At 46.6% G+C, this 11,903-nt stretch overlaps 1 long non-coding RNA gene across 2 annotated transcripts; it reads right to left on the minus strand.

Moving 5' to 3' along the window:
* Positions 1-310: 310 nt before the first annotated feature.
* On the minus strand, positions 311-7,278 carry LOC104008236 (uncharacterized). 2 transcript variants are annotated; one of them, XR_008537450.2, is made up of 6 exons: positions 6,969-7,272; positions 6,418-6,543; positions 5,933-6,010; positions 5,634-5,767; positions 1,251-1,342; positions 311-613 (listed from the first exon to the last, which is right to left on the minus strand). It is a non-coding gene; the product is annotated as an uncharacterized LOC104008236 (long non-coding RNA). The 2 variants fall into 2 exon arrangements; XR_682736.5 differs by having other exon boundaries at positions 5,634-6,010; positions 6,969-7,278.
* Positions 7,279-11,903: the final 4,625 nt, after the last annotated feature.

The following is an 11,903-nucleotide window of genomic DNA, read 5'->3' on the forward strand; positions in this document are numbered from 1 at the left end:
CGGTCAGCAGGTATATGAAAAAATGTTCAATATCACTAATCATCAGGGAAATGCAAATCAAACCATGATGAGATACCATCTCACCCCAGTTAGAACGGCTATTATCAAAAAGACAAAAAATAACAGATGTTGGCAAGGATTCGGAGAAAGGGGAACACTCATACACTGTTAGTGGGAATATAAACTAGGACAGCCACCATGAACAACAGTATGGAGGCGCTTCAAAAAACTAAAAGTAGAACTACCATATGATCTAGCAATCCCACTGCTGGATATATCCAAAAGACAGGAAATCAGTAAACTTAAGAACTCTCTGCACTCCCATGTTTATTACAGCACTGTTCATATTAGTCAAGAAGTGAAATCAACCTAAGAATCCACCAATGAATGAATGGATAAGGAAAATGTGGTACATATACACAAAGAAACATTATTTGGCCATAAAACAGAATAATATCCTTTCATTTGTAGCAGCATGGATGGAGCTGGAGTTCATTATGTTGAGTGAAATAAACAGGTACAAAAATACAAATATCACATGTTCTCACTCAAATGTGGGAGCTAAAAAAGTGGATCTTACGGAGGCACGGAGTAGAATGATGCTTACCAGGGCCTGAGAAGGGTAGAAGGGAGAAGAGATAATGAAAAGTTGGTTAGTGAGTACAAATATACAGTTAAAAGAAATAAGTTCTAGTGTTTGATAGTACAGTAGGGTGACTATAGTTAATAATTGATTATATATTCCAAAATAGCTATAAGAGAAGAATTGGAATGTTTCCAACACAAAGAAAAATGTTTGCAGTGATATATAATCCAATTACCTGAATTTGATCATTACACATTGTATACATGTATCAAACTATTGGGTGTACCCTCAAAATATATACAACCATCATATATCAATAAAACAAAGTGTCCTTTTTAAAATACATTAAATTTAATCTGAAAAATGGCAGTGGTGGTGGAAACATAATTTTGTGCTTTCTGAATCCCCACATAATTATAGTCAGACCAACAAGACATTAAAACCAAAACCCGTGGACAACATTGCAACAAAACTAAGTGACAGGGTATCCTGTCACCACAAAATGCAAGTGGGTGGACAACAGCCATGACACCTGCACAGCATCAGCATGCGCTGGGGGAAAGCCGAGGGAAGCAACAGGTTACCTGGGCACCTGAGGGCCCTGTTCATCTACAGTGCAGGGGCCGGGTGAGAACCAGCAGGTTTGTCTCACTCCAGATCTTACCAGATCTGCGGTAACATCTGAAGGTCTGTGAATTCTCTCACTGATCTGCCAGGGCTCCCTTCCGGACTGCACCCCACAATGGACAGCAACTGCTGGAAATTGAATCAAAATTAAGCAGGGGCCAGGCATGGTGGCTCATGCCTGTAATCGCAGCAATTTGGGAGGCCAAGCGGGGAGGATTGCTTGAGGCCAGGATTTTGAGACCACTCTTGGCCACATAGTGAGACCCAGTCGCTTTAAACTCGCCCGCAGAGTTCTTTTTTCTTTTTTTTTAACAGGATGAGAAAAATAGGAGCTCCAACTCATCTCCAACCAGGGTGAGGCAGGTGAGCAAAGAAAGGTCCTGGCTTGCAGCAAAGAATTTCAGAGCACACTAAACAGTTCAGGGATGCAGAAAATGAGATCTTAATGCAATAATTTTTTAAAAATTTTTAAAAATTTTTAAAAATTCAATGCCAAAAAATCCAGGATGAACAAAATATCAAACTTTTAAATAAAGATAGGATATTAATAGTCTTGTACTGAACCATACTGAAGCCTGAGGCCAAAGGAATAATCAGTGATGCTGATCCTGTCTTTATTATAGTGAAACAGTAACATGGTCCATAGCCCTTCTTGAGGATCTACTAAGGCACCAGCCGCAGAGACCAAAATAACTAGAGAAACATCACATTAATGATTGGTGATGATTAACAAATGTATAGTTATTTGTGGAGTGAAGACTAAATGAGGGTTTTAAAAGAGAGATTATGCTATCTAATGGCTTTACCATCTGAGAATGTAGAGTACAAACAAAAATAGGGGGTAGGCTGGGTACAGTGGCTCACGCCTGTAATCCCAGCACTTTGGGAGGCCAAGGAGGGCAGATCACCTGAGTTCAGGGGTTTGAGACCAGCCTAGCCAACATGGTGAAACCCTGTCTCTACTAAAAATACAAAAATTAGCCAGGCATGGTGGCATGTGCCTGTAATCCCAGCTACTCGGGAGACTGAGGCAGGAGAATCGCTTGAACCCAGGAGGCAGAGGTTGCAGTGAGCCATGATTTTGCCACTGCACTCCAGCCTGGGCAACAGAGCAAGACTCTGTCTCAAAAAAAAAAAAAATGGGGGGGGATAAAAATAACATATGCAGAAAGAAAAAGTTTTAGGTGTTTTCAGAAATTATAGCTAGTTATGGTATTGATATTGTTATTCTGAACCTGTAAGTATATAAATTGAAATAAAACAAATGACTAATTGGATTCTAATTCAGTTTTTCCTGGTGTCCTTAAGAACCAGGATTCCCAGTGTGGAAGAAAAGAAATACAGGTGTAATCAAGAAGTCCTCCACTTAACTTAGTTACATCAGTATAAATTCCCAGTGTATTTTATCATATATGTAATTTACAGCTCCTCCATTGAAAAGACCTAGAAACAAAGATCAACCAAGAAGTGAAGAGGATTCCTAGCACCCCAAACTGGTAAGATGTCTTGTCATTCCAGATAACAAGGAAGTGTTCAAAGACTACTAGGGTCACATCTAAAGGACTCAAGGGTTAACCTGAAGAGGCTCCAGCTGCCCAAAGATGGGACAATTTGTATGTTACTACTGACAGTAACTGCAACGTATTGAAATCCATCTAGCACATTTAAATCCTTGGCATCGTGATGGTATTTTTTTTAACTCTTCATTTTGGGAGGATGACAGGGTAGCAATTCGTTATCTTGAAAACGGATAAATAAATGCAAAGAAACAAGCATTTACCCGCCTTTCCTCTGTGAACGGTTCCACTGGGTAACCAAATAGCAGATGAGGAGAAGAGTCTCTTTATAAAATCAACCCAGATGATAAATGAAAAATAAATTATATAATTAGTATATCACCATTTTCATCCCCCAGTGAATTAATGAATGTAAGCATTGGACATCGTCTCTCCTCAGATCTCAAAAAAGAGAGACAACCAGACATTATGTGCCTCCTGACAAAACAGCACTCCACCACCTGGAGTCTCACCAAAAATCTTGAACCTGAGTCTGATCAAGCCTTTGGATCCAGCTGTCAATTTGCAGGAAATGCAGAAAACAGGGAGATGTGTTGAACTGCACCAGGAGAATGCAATCAGTGAAATCCAGACTAGAAATCTCTTCAGATTCTTCCAAGGATACATTGCAAGGAAAAGAAAGTGATGGAGAAAAAAACTACAAATTAAAGAGACTTAAAAGATATTAACAAAATGAGCAAGTCTAATTTATAGCCTGTAGAGAGGCGAACTTGGGTGACAACAATTTTTTTAAAACTCGGGTAAGTAATTACTATGAAAGGCAGGAGAATGGCTACTTTCGGGAAGGAGCACGGGTAAGGTATTCTGGGGGAAAGTACTATTTCTTGGCTTGGGTAGTGGTTACAAAGGTGTTCATTTGATAATAATTCACAAATCTTCACATTTGTGTGGCTTTCTGTGTATTGGCGATTGAATTCAAACTCAGAACTGCTAAGGCCAGCGCCCAAGGCAGCCGACCGCAGAGGCGGGTGGGCAGAGTGGATGAAAAGCAGGGGCTCGGGCCTCCAGGCCTGGCGGGGACAGGAATGTGTTCCGGGCCCCTTGCAGGAGACGCACTGCAGGGGGCGCTGCGGGCACACTGAGACCTCGGAGAGGATCACAGCTCCTGGACCTAGCCCGCGACGCGCCCAGAAGCCTCTCTCGCATTCAACTCAGAGCGCGACCGCTCGGGAGGAGCGGGCCCATCCAGCCCAGGGGAGGTACCAGGCCGACTTCCGCGCAATGAGCCCTAGGCGGCCGCGCAGCGGTGCAGTGGGAGCGGAGCTGGCAATCAGCGACGACCCGCGGCTGCGGCCCTGCGGGAGCTGCACCATGCGGTCCGGGGCGAGTCGGCTGACACGCGCGCTCGCGGCGAGTGGAGCCGGGGATCCAGACCCCAGACGCACGGCCGAGGACCGGCAGAACCCGCTGGATTGGCAGCTCAGGAGCGGGAGGGCGGAGGCGGCGGGCGGGGCCGCTGGAGGCCTGCAATCCCAGCGCATCCCGGGGAAGACCGCCCGCCGGTGTCCGTGTGGCCCCGCGCTCCTGGGGTGGGGCCCGCCTCGTCACCCCGCCCCGTCTGTCTCCTGGTCTCGGCTCGCCGCCGCCTCCGATGAACCTTCTCGGCCTTCACCCGAGCTCGCCTGAGCGCGCTCCTAGCCTGGCTCTGGGCTCCGCCGCTGGTCGCACGGGACTTGGGTCGGCCTCGCCCCCTCCCGCTCCTCCCACACCCTCACCTTCCAGGCGGGGAGGAAGGGCTGCAGCCCCACGGCCGCCGGAACGCCCTCCCGACCCAGGGAGAATCAAGGCCAGGGCTCTCCACCGCCCCTTCCATATCCGGGTCCCCGAGGCGGCCTAGGGTCTGTGGTTTGGGGACAGAAGAGGTCGCGATTGGAGCTGGTGGGCTCCCCTAGGGGAGAGCAGGGAGTTGGAGACGCAGCTCGGCCGAGCTTTCCTTCGCCCACCCACTTTTCGGGTTGGAAGACTGAGGCAGCGGGCATGACTGGGGCCCCGCAGTGCCGGCGCCTCTGGAGGCAGAGAGAGCGCCTGGAAGGCGGCGCCGACGCCGCGATGCGTCACTCGCCCACCTACTTACCAAAGCAGGTGACACTCGCAAACACTGGCCCCGCGCCGCCCGCCCCAGGGTGCGGGGGAGAATAAAAAGGGCAGAAGACAGGAGTGGGGCCTAAGGGCGCGCGCGTCCCCCGACCCCTAGCCTCCTCTCCAGGTGAGCGGCGCGCCCCAACCGGGCCTCCGAGGCCACCGCTGGGTAAAGGGAGCGAAGCCGAGGGGGGCGCCCGTGCTGGCTGGGGTCCAAGACCCGGTTTCCTCCGTGACCCAGCAAGTGTCGAGACGTGCCCAGGGACAGGAGCTGGACTTGGAGTCCACTAGGGGCAATCTCCCGCCCTTCCCGCTGCTCCGTGCCAGGCCCGAGCTTGTCTCGAGCCAGAAGGGCCAGCCTCGGAGGAGGTTACAGCGTCCGGGCGGCCGGACGGGAGCTGACAGCACACCCGTGGCCCTGAGCGGCGACGCGCCCTAGAAAGCCCGTGGGCCCGACCCCGCGGGGGGCCCTCCCCACCCCGCCCGGACGTCCTCCTCACGCCGATCCTTTCCCTCTTTCTTCCCCTTGGACCTCTGTCCTCAACTTTCTTCTGTCCCTTTCCTCGAAGGACACCTCTCCCTCCCAGGACTGGGGCCGCGCTCCAGGGCTCCCCCTCCCCCGCCACCCGCGCAGCCCGGCATATGCCTCGACCCAGCACCCGGGCCTCAGAGGAGCTGGGGTGAGGCCTGGGACGTGACAGACTAGGTCCCTGCCCTCTGGGGCTTCCATTCCGTGGGGGAGCAGCAGAAACTGGCGCGTCTACCTTTGCCAGTAGCTAGGAGTGCCATGAGAACAAGGGAAGGGGTGGGAGGGCGTCGCCTACGGAGACGAAGGAAGGCCTCCCGCGCTCATCCGCCTCCGCCTTCGGAGCACTGTGCTTGGTGTCATAACTTTTTACTGAAAAAAAAATTTCAAAGAGAAAATATTCTAAAATAAACAACAATAAATCAGATGAAAGGGGTCAGCAATACATAAAACGTGGTACAATTTATGGTAGAAAGAGGTAAAATCTTATTTCTATTATCCAATGCCAAAGGACACCCCAAATGGTTCTGAGGATACCTTGGGCAGGTGCCAGATTTGGGGCGGCGAGGGGGAGGGAATCAATGGGACTCCAGTTCGATGACTGCGGTTCTTTACCTAAAAAAAAAAAAAAGGACTTGATGCATTGTTGGTGAAACTGAATATATACAAATATATAGATATCTGGTAAGGAGAGCTGAAGACACAAGGAAAAGGCGTTGTCCTGGAGGGGATCCCTGAGAAATGGGGGCGCCTGCCCTGCCCAGGACCCTTTTAAGGAAAGCATATGGGCAAATCTTCCACAGACTGGGAGGAACAGCAATCAGCAGAGAGCTCAGGTGCTGGCAGGGGCTTCTAAAGAAAGGAGGGAGGGCGGTGGCAGGAGGAGGCGTTCGGTGCAGCAGGAACAGCCTAGGCAGAGGGCACGGGCGGTGGGAATGGCAGCACCATGGCAGGAAATCCGAGGGCTAGTCACCACCGCTGAGATGTGTTCTGATGTCCCTGAGTCTCCATCCCTAAGAGACCTGAGAAAGTCGTCCTTCCGTGCAGCCTGGGAGGACTTCATAGAGCGAAGAGCAGAGGCAAAGGCTGGTGCGGAGAGTGACACAGCAGGGTCCAAAGCAGGACAGTTTGCTTGCAGGCTGGGTTGCCTGTAGCCAAAAAGAGACATAACTCTGAGAGGCAGTGAGACTGAATCACGTGGGTCCTTGAATGCCAGGATGAGATGGTCAGACTTCCGAGGGGCGCTGGCAGCTGAGGCGGGGTGATCCAAAGGGCAGGGGCGGTTTTGGAGCTGGGCTGCAGAAAGCCACATTTGTGGCTGGAGAAGGTGATTTTCCTAAAGGCAAGCCAGAGACTGATTTGGCAAGAGCAGGAGACGCCTCGTGCTGCACGATAAGGACCTGAATGTGGTGATGGGGATGGAAAAGCAGAGGTCAATGGGACAGGTGGTATGCAAGCCAGTGCCAGGGGATATGGGTGTGGCTCCTTTAATCACGTGGGGAAGCCCACTCAGTCTGCCTGGAGGAAGGGGGAGTTTCCTTAAGGGCAGAGATGAAGCCCAGGCAGGTCTTACAGAAACGAGGCTGAGAGCTGGGAATCATTAAGATTGGAGAAAGCTCCTCTTTCCATGTATGTGTGTCTCTCCTTTCTGCGACTCTACCCTGTCCTCTGTGGCTCCGGTTTCTGTTCCCTGTGACTTCATCCTGCACTGGTCTTCCGTTGCCCTGGAGCCAATTCTGACCTCTCATCTCTGTGACCTGGAAGCTCCTGTGTTCCACACTTCTGCTCACAGTTAAGGATCTTGACATTAAAATAACTGGCCGGCACTGGGCCATGTATACACTGGATCATGTGTCCACTCTTGGGTGAGGTCTCCCAAGGCTGCCCCTTCCTGAGCTATGGCAAAGCAGATTAGTTCAGAAGTTGACTGACAGGTCTGGTAGAGATGCCAAAGAGAAACAATCAAAGACAACAGTAGGGACAACTCATTCTTACTGGAAAACACTGGTGCACTTCACTGAAAGAAAAGCATGAACTTGGGCATTTGGTAAACTTCAACACCAGGTGTTGTTGTTGTTGTTGTTGTTGTTGTTGTTGTTGTTTTGTTGCTGTTGAGACGGAGTCTGGCTGTGTCAACCAGGCTGGAGTGCAGTGGCTCAATCTTGGCTCACTGCAACCTCCATCTCCTGGATTCAAGCAATTCTCCTACCTCAGCCTCTCGAGTAGCTGGGACTACACGCACCCGCCACCACACCCAGCTGATTTTTGTATTTTTAGTAGAGACGGGGTTTCACCATGTTGGCTAGGCTGGTCTCGAACTCCTGACCTCAGGTGATTCACCCACCTTGGCCTCTCAAAGTGCTGGGATTACAGGCATGAGCCACCACGCCTGGACAAGAGTTTTTAAAAAATCAACATCCCGTGGCCAGGTGTGGTAACTCATGCCTGTAATCTCAGCACTTTGGGAGGCCGAGACAGGTGGATCACCTGAGGCCAGGAGTTCAAGACCAGCCTGGCCAACATAGTGAAACCCCATCTCTAGCAAAAATACAAAAATTAGCTGGGAGTGGTGGCTGGCGCTTGTAGCCCCAGCTACTTGGGAGGCTGAGGCAGGAGAATTGCTTGAACCTGGGAGGCGAAGGTTGCAGTGACCCACATAGCACCACTGTACTCCAGCCTGGGCAAAAAAAAAAAAAAAAAAAAATCACACATTACTCTCAATGAGAAATGTCAAAATTATTTTTAAACCAGAAGTATATATAGGATGACCTCTATCACTATCTCTATTCAGTATTATACTGGCAATCCTAGCCAGCACAGTAAGAGAAGAAAAAGAAAATGGATGTATAAAAAAGTGGAAAGCCAGAAATAAAACTCATTATGCAGGTGATATTCATATCTAATAGAAAACCAAATAAATCTGTAGATAATTTATTATACTAAGAGCTTATATAAAAATCAATTGCATTTTTATACAACAGCAGTTAGAAGGCATAATCTTTTAAATGTTATGTATAATTTTTAAAATAATACTATTTCCACTAGTAACAAAAAAAACAAGGTATCTAGGAAAAAAGTCTTACAAAAGATGTGTAAGAAAAAAATTTAAAGACTTTATTATAATATATGAAGGACATAAATAAATACAAGAGTATAATGTGTTTTTAGAAAACTCAATACCAAATGAGGTCAGTTTTTCCCAAATTGATTTCTAGAATCTATGTAATTCTAAACAAAAACCCCAATGGTCATATTTGAGGAACTTGATAAGCAGATGTTGAAATTTATCTGGAGGCTGGGCACGGTGGCTCACGCCTGTAATCCCAGCACTTTGGGAGGCTGAGGGGGGCGAATCACTCAAGGTCAGGAGTTCGAGACAAGCCTGGCCAACATGGTGAAACCCCGTCTCTACTAAAAATACAAAAATTAACCAGTCATGGTGGCATATATCCCAGCTACTTGGGAGGGAGGCTGAGGCAGGAGAATTGCTTGAACCTGGGAGGCAAAGGTTGCAGTGAGCCAAGATTGTGCCACTGCACTCCAGCCTGGGAAACACAGCAAAACTCCATCTCAAAAAAAAAAAAAAAGAAAGAAATTTATCTAGAAAAGCAAAGGCCCAAGAAGAGTCAAGTAGCCATGACACAGGTAGGAAGAGGAGGATAAAGGACCTGATTTACCAGGTCAATATTTATAATGAAGCTACTATAACTAACAGTGTGGTGTTGGCAGAAGGATACATAATAGACTAATGGAACAGGATAGAGAACCTAGAAGCAGCCTCAGAAAAATATGAAAACTTGACATCCAACAAAGGTGATTTTGAATACTTTATTAGTTCCCTATTGCTACTGCAACAAATTACCACCAATTTAGTTACTTAAAGCAATACACATTTATTATCAGGCAGTTCTGGGGGCCAGAATTCTAATGTGTCTGCAGGGCTGTGTTCCTTTTGGAGGTTCAAAGGAAGAATTCTTTTTCAGCTTCTAGAGCCAGCCTACATTCCTTGGCTTGTGACCCCTTCCTCCATTTTTAACGTGCATCACTTCAACCCCTGAGCTACTTCTGTTTTTACATTTCTCTGATTCTAACTTCTCTGCCTCCCTCCAATGAGGACCTTCTGATTATACTGGGATCACTACGTAATCCAAGATAATCTCCCCTTCTCAAGATCCTTAACTTAATCATACCTGCAGATTCCTTTTCTCCTTAAAAAGTAACACATTTACAGTTACAGAGATTAGTATGTGGACATCTATGGAGAGCCATTGTTCAGCCTACCACAAAGACCAACAGGGAAAGGACAGAAATGGTGCTGGGACAATTGGTTGTTCACATGGAAAAAACACAAAATTTATATTTTTAATACAAAAAATAATTTCAAAAAGATCACTTAAATGTGAAAATCAAAGTTTAATAGTTTTGAAACTAATATAGGAGAATGTTTTAACAACTTCGGTAGAGAAGGATTTATTAAATAATATATTAAAAATTGGAATCATAAAAGATTGGGCTGGGTACGATGGCTCACACCTATAATCCTAGCACTTTGGGAGGCTGAGGCAGGTGGATCACTTGAGCCCTGGAATTCATGATCAGCCTGGGCAACATGGCGAAACCTCATCTGTACAAAAACACAAAAACATTAGCCGGGCATGTTGATGAACACCTGCACACTGGTAGTTCCAACTACTCAGGAGGCTAAGGTGGGAGGATTGCTTGAGCCTGGGAAACAGAGGTTGCAGTAAGCCGAGATCACGGCACTGCACTTTAGCCTGGAAAAAAAAAAAAAAAAAAAAAAAACACCTTCCAGAACATGAAGGCACATTTCATCGTCATTTTAAAACAAAAAAAGAATAAGAAGAAAAGATTAATAAATGCAACTGCATTAAAATTTAGAAGCTCTATTTCGTAAAAGACACTGTACAGAAAGTGTAAAGTCAAGCCACAAAGTGGAAGAATATATTCACAACATATATAATCAACAAGGAAATCATATTCAGAATACGTAAGTATAAAAATCAATAAGAGGCTGGGCATGGTGGCTCATGCCTGTAACCCCAGGACTTTGGGAAGCCGAGGCAGGCAGATCACTTGAGGTCAGGAGTTCAAGACCAGCCTGGCCAACATGGAGAAACCCCGTCTCTACTAAAAATACAAAAATTAGCCGGGCATGGTGTCAAGCGCCTGTAGCCCCGGCTACCCAGAAGGCTGAGACACGAGAATCTCTTGAACCCGGGAGACAGAAGTTGCAGTAAGCCAAGATCATACTATTGCATTCCAGCCTGGGCAACAGAGTGAGACTCTGTCTAAAAAAAAAAATCAATAAGAAAAAGATAAACAACTCAATAGAAAAATGGACAAAAGACCAGTGGTCTGTAAATATGCTCAACCTCATCAGTAATCAGGAAAATGGAAATAAAGATGACACTTGAGATGCTATTTTATGTCTACCAAATTGGCAAAAGATTTCAAATCTGATTGTTCAAAGTGTTGGTGGAAAGATAGAGCAGTAGGGACGCCTTTAGCTACACATAGGAGTATAAATTGGCACAGTCACTTTGGAAAACAAGTTGACAGTATTTTAAACTGAATATGCACACATCCTATAGCCAGATATTTCACTCTTAGGTATCTGTCTAGAGAAACTCTTGTACATATGCATGAGGAGATATTTACAAAATAGATCATAACAGAATTCTTTGAAATTAAAAATCTTCAGAGGGCCAGGCACGGTGGCTCACACCTGTAATCCCAGCACTTTGGGAGGCCGAGGTGGGCGGATCACTTGAGGTCAGGAGTTTGAGACCAGCCTGGCCAATATGATAAAACCCCATCTCTACTAAAAACGCAAAAATTAGCCAGGCATGGTGGTGCACGCCTGTAGTCCCAGCTACTCGGAAGGCTGAGGCATGAGAATCGCTTGAACCTGGGATGCGGAGGTGGCAGTAAGGGGAGATCATACAACTGCACCCCAGCCTGGGCAACAGAGTAAGACTCTGTCTCAAAAAATAATAATAATAATTAAAAAAAATTCTGAGAACAGTCCATATTTCCATGGATGGTCTACTGCATAGATAAACTGTAGAAATTTCATGTAATGAAATATTATCCAGCTGTGGAGATGGATGACCTACAGCTACATGTTGCAATAAAGATAAATCTCAGAAACATAAAAGTGAGTGAGGAAGAAAAAGAAATCCTTAAGAAGATAGCACATTATAAGGTACTATTTTTACGCATCTCAAAAACAGGCAAAACCGAGCAACAAGTTGTTTACAGATCATGTTAGTCCATTTTGTGCTGCTGTAACAGAATATCTGAGGCTGGATTATTTATAAAGAACAAGAACTTATTTCTCACAGTTTTAGAGGCTGGGAAATCCAAGATCAAGGCACCAGCTGGTTTGGTCTCTGGCTCCAAGATGGCACCTTGCTGTGTCTTCCAGAGAGGAGGGACGCTGCATCCTCACATGGCAGAAGGTGGAAAAGGACAAACCCACTCCTGC

The sequence above is a fragment of the Pan troglodytes genome, chromosome 8 (assembly GCF_028858775.2).
Source record: "Pan troglodytes isolate AG18354 chromosome 8, NHGRI_mPanTro3-v2.0_pri, whole genome shotgun sequence".
Lineage (NCBI taxonomy): Eukaryota > Metazoa > Chordata > Mammalia > Primates > Hominidae > Pan > Pan troglodytes.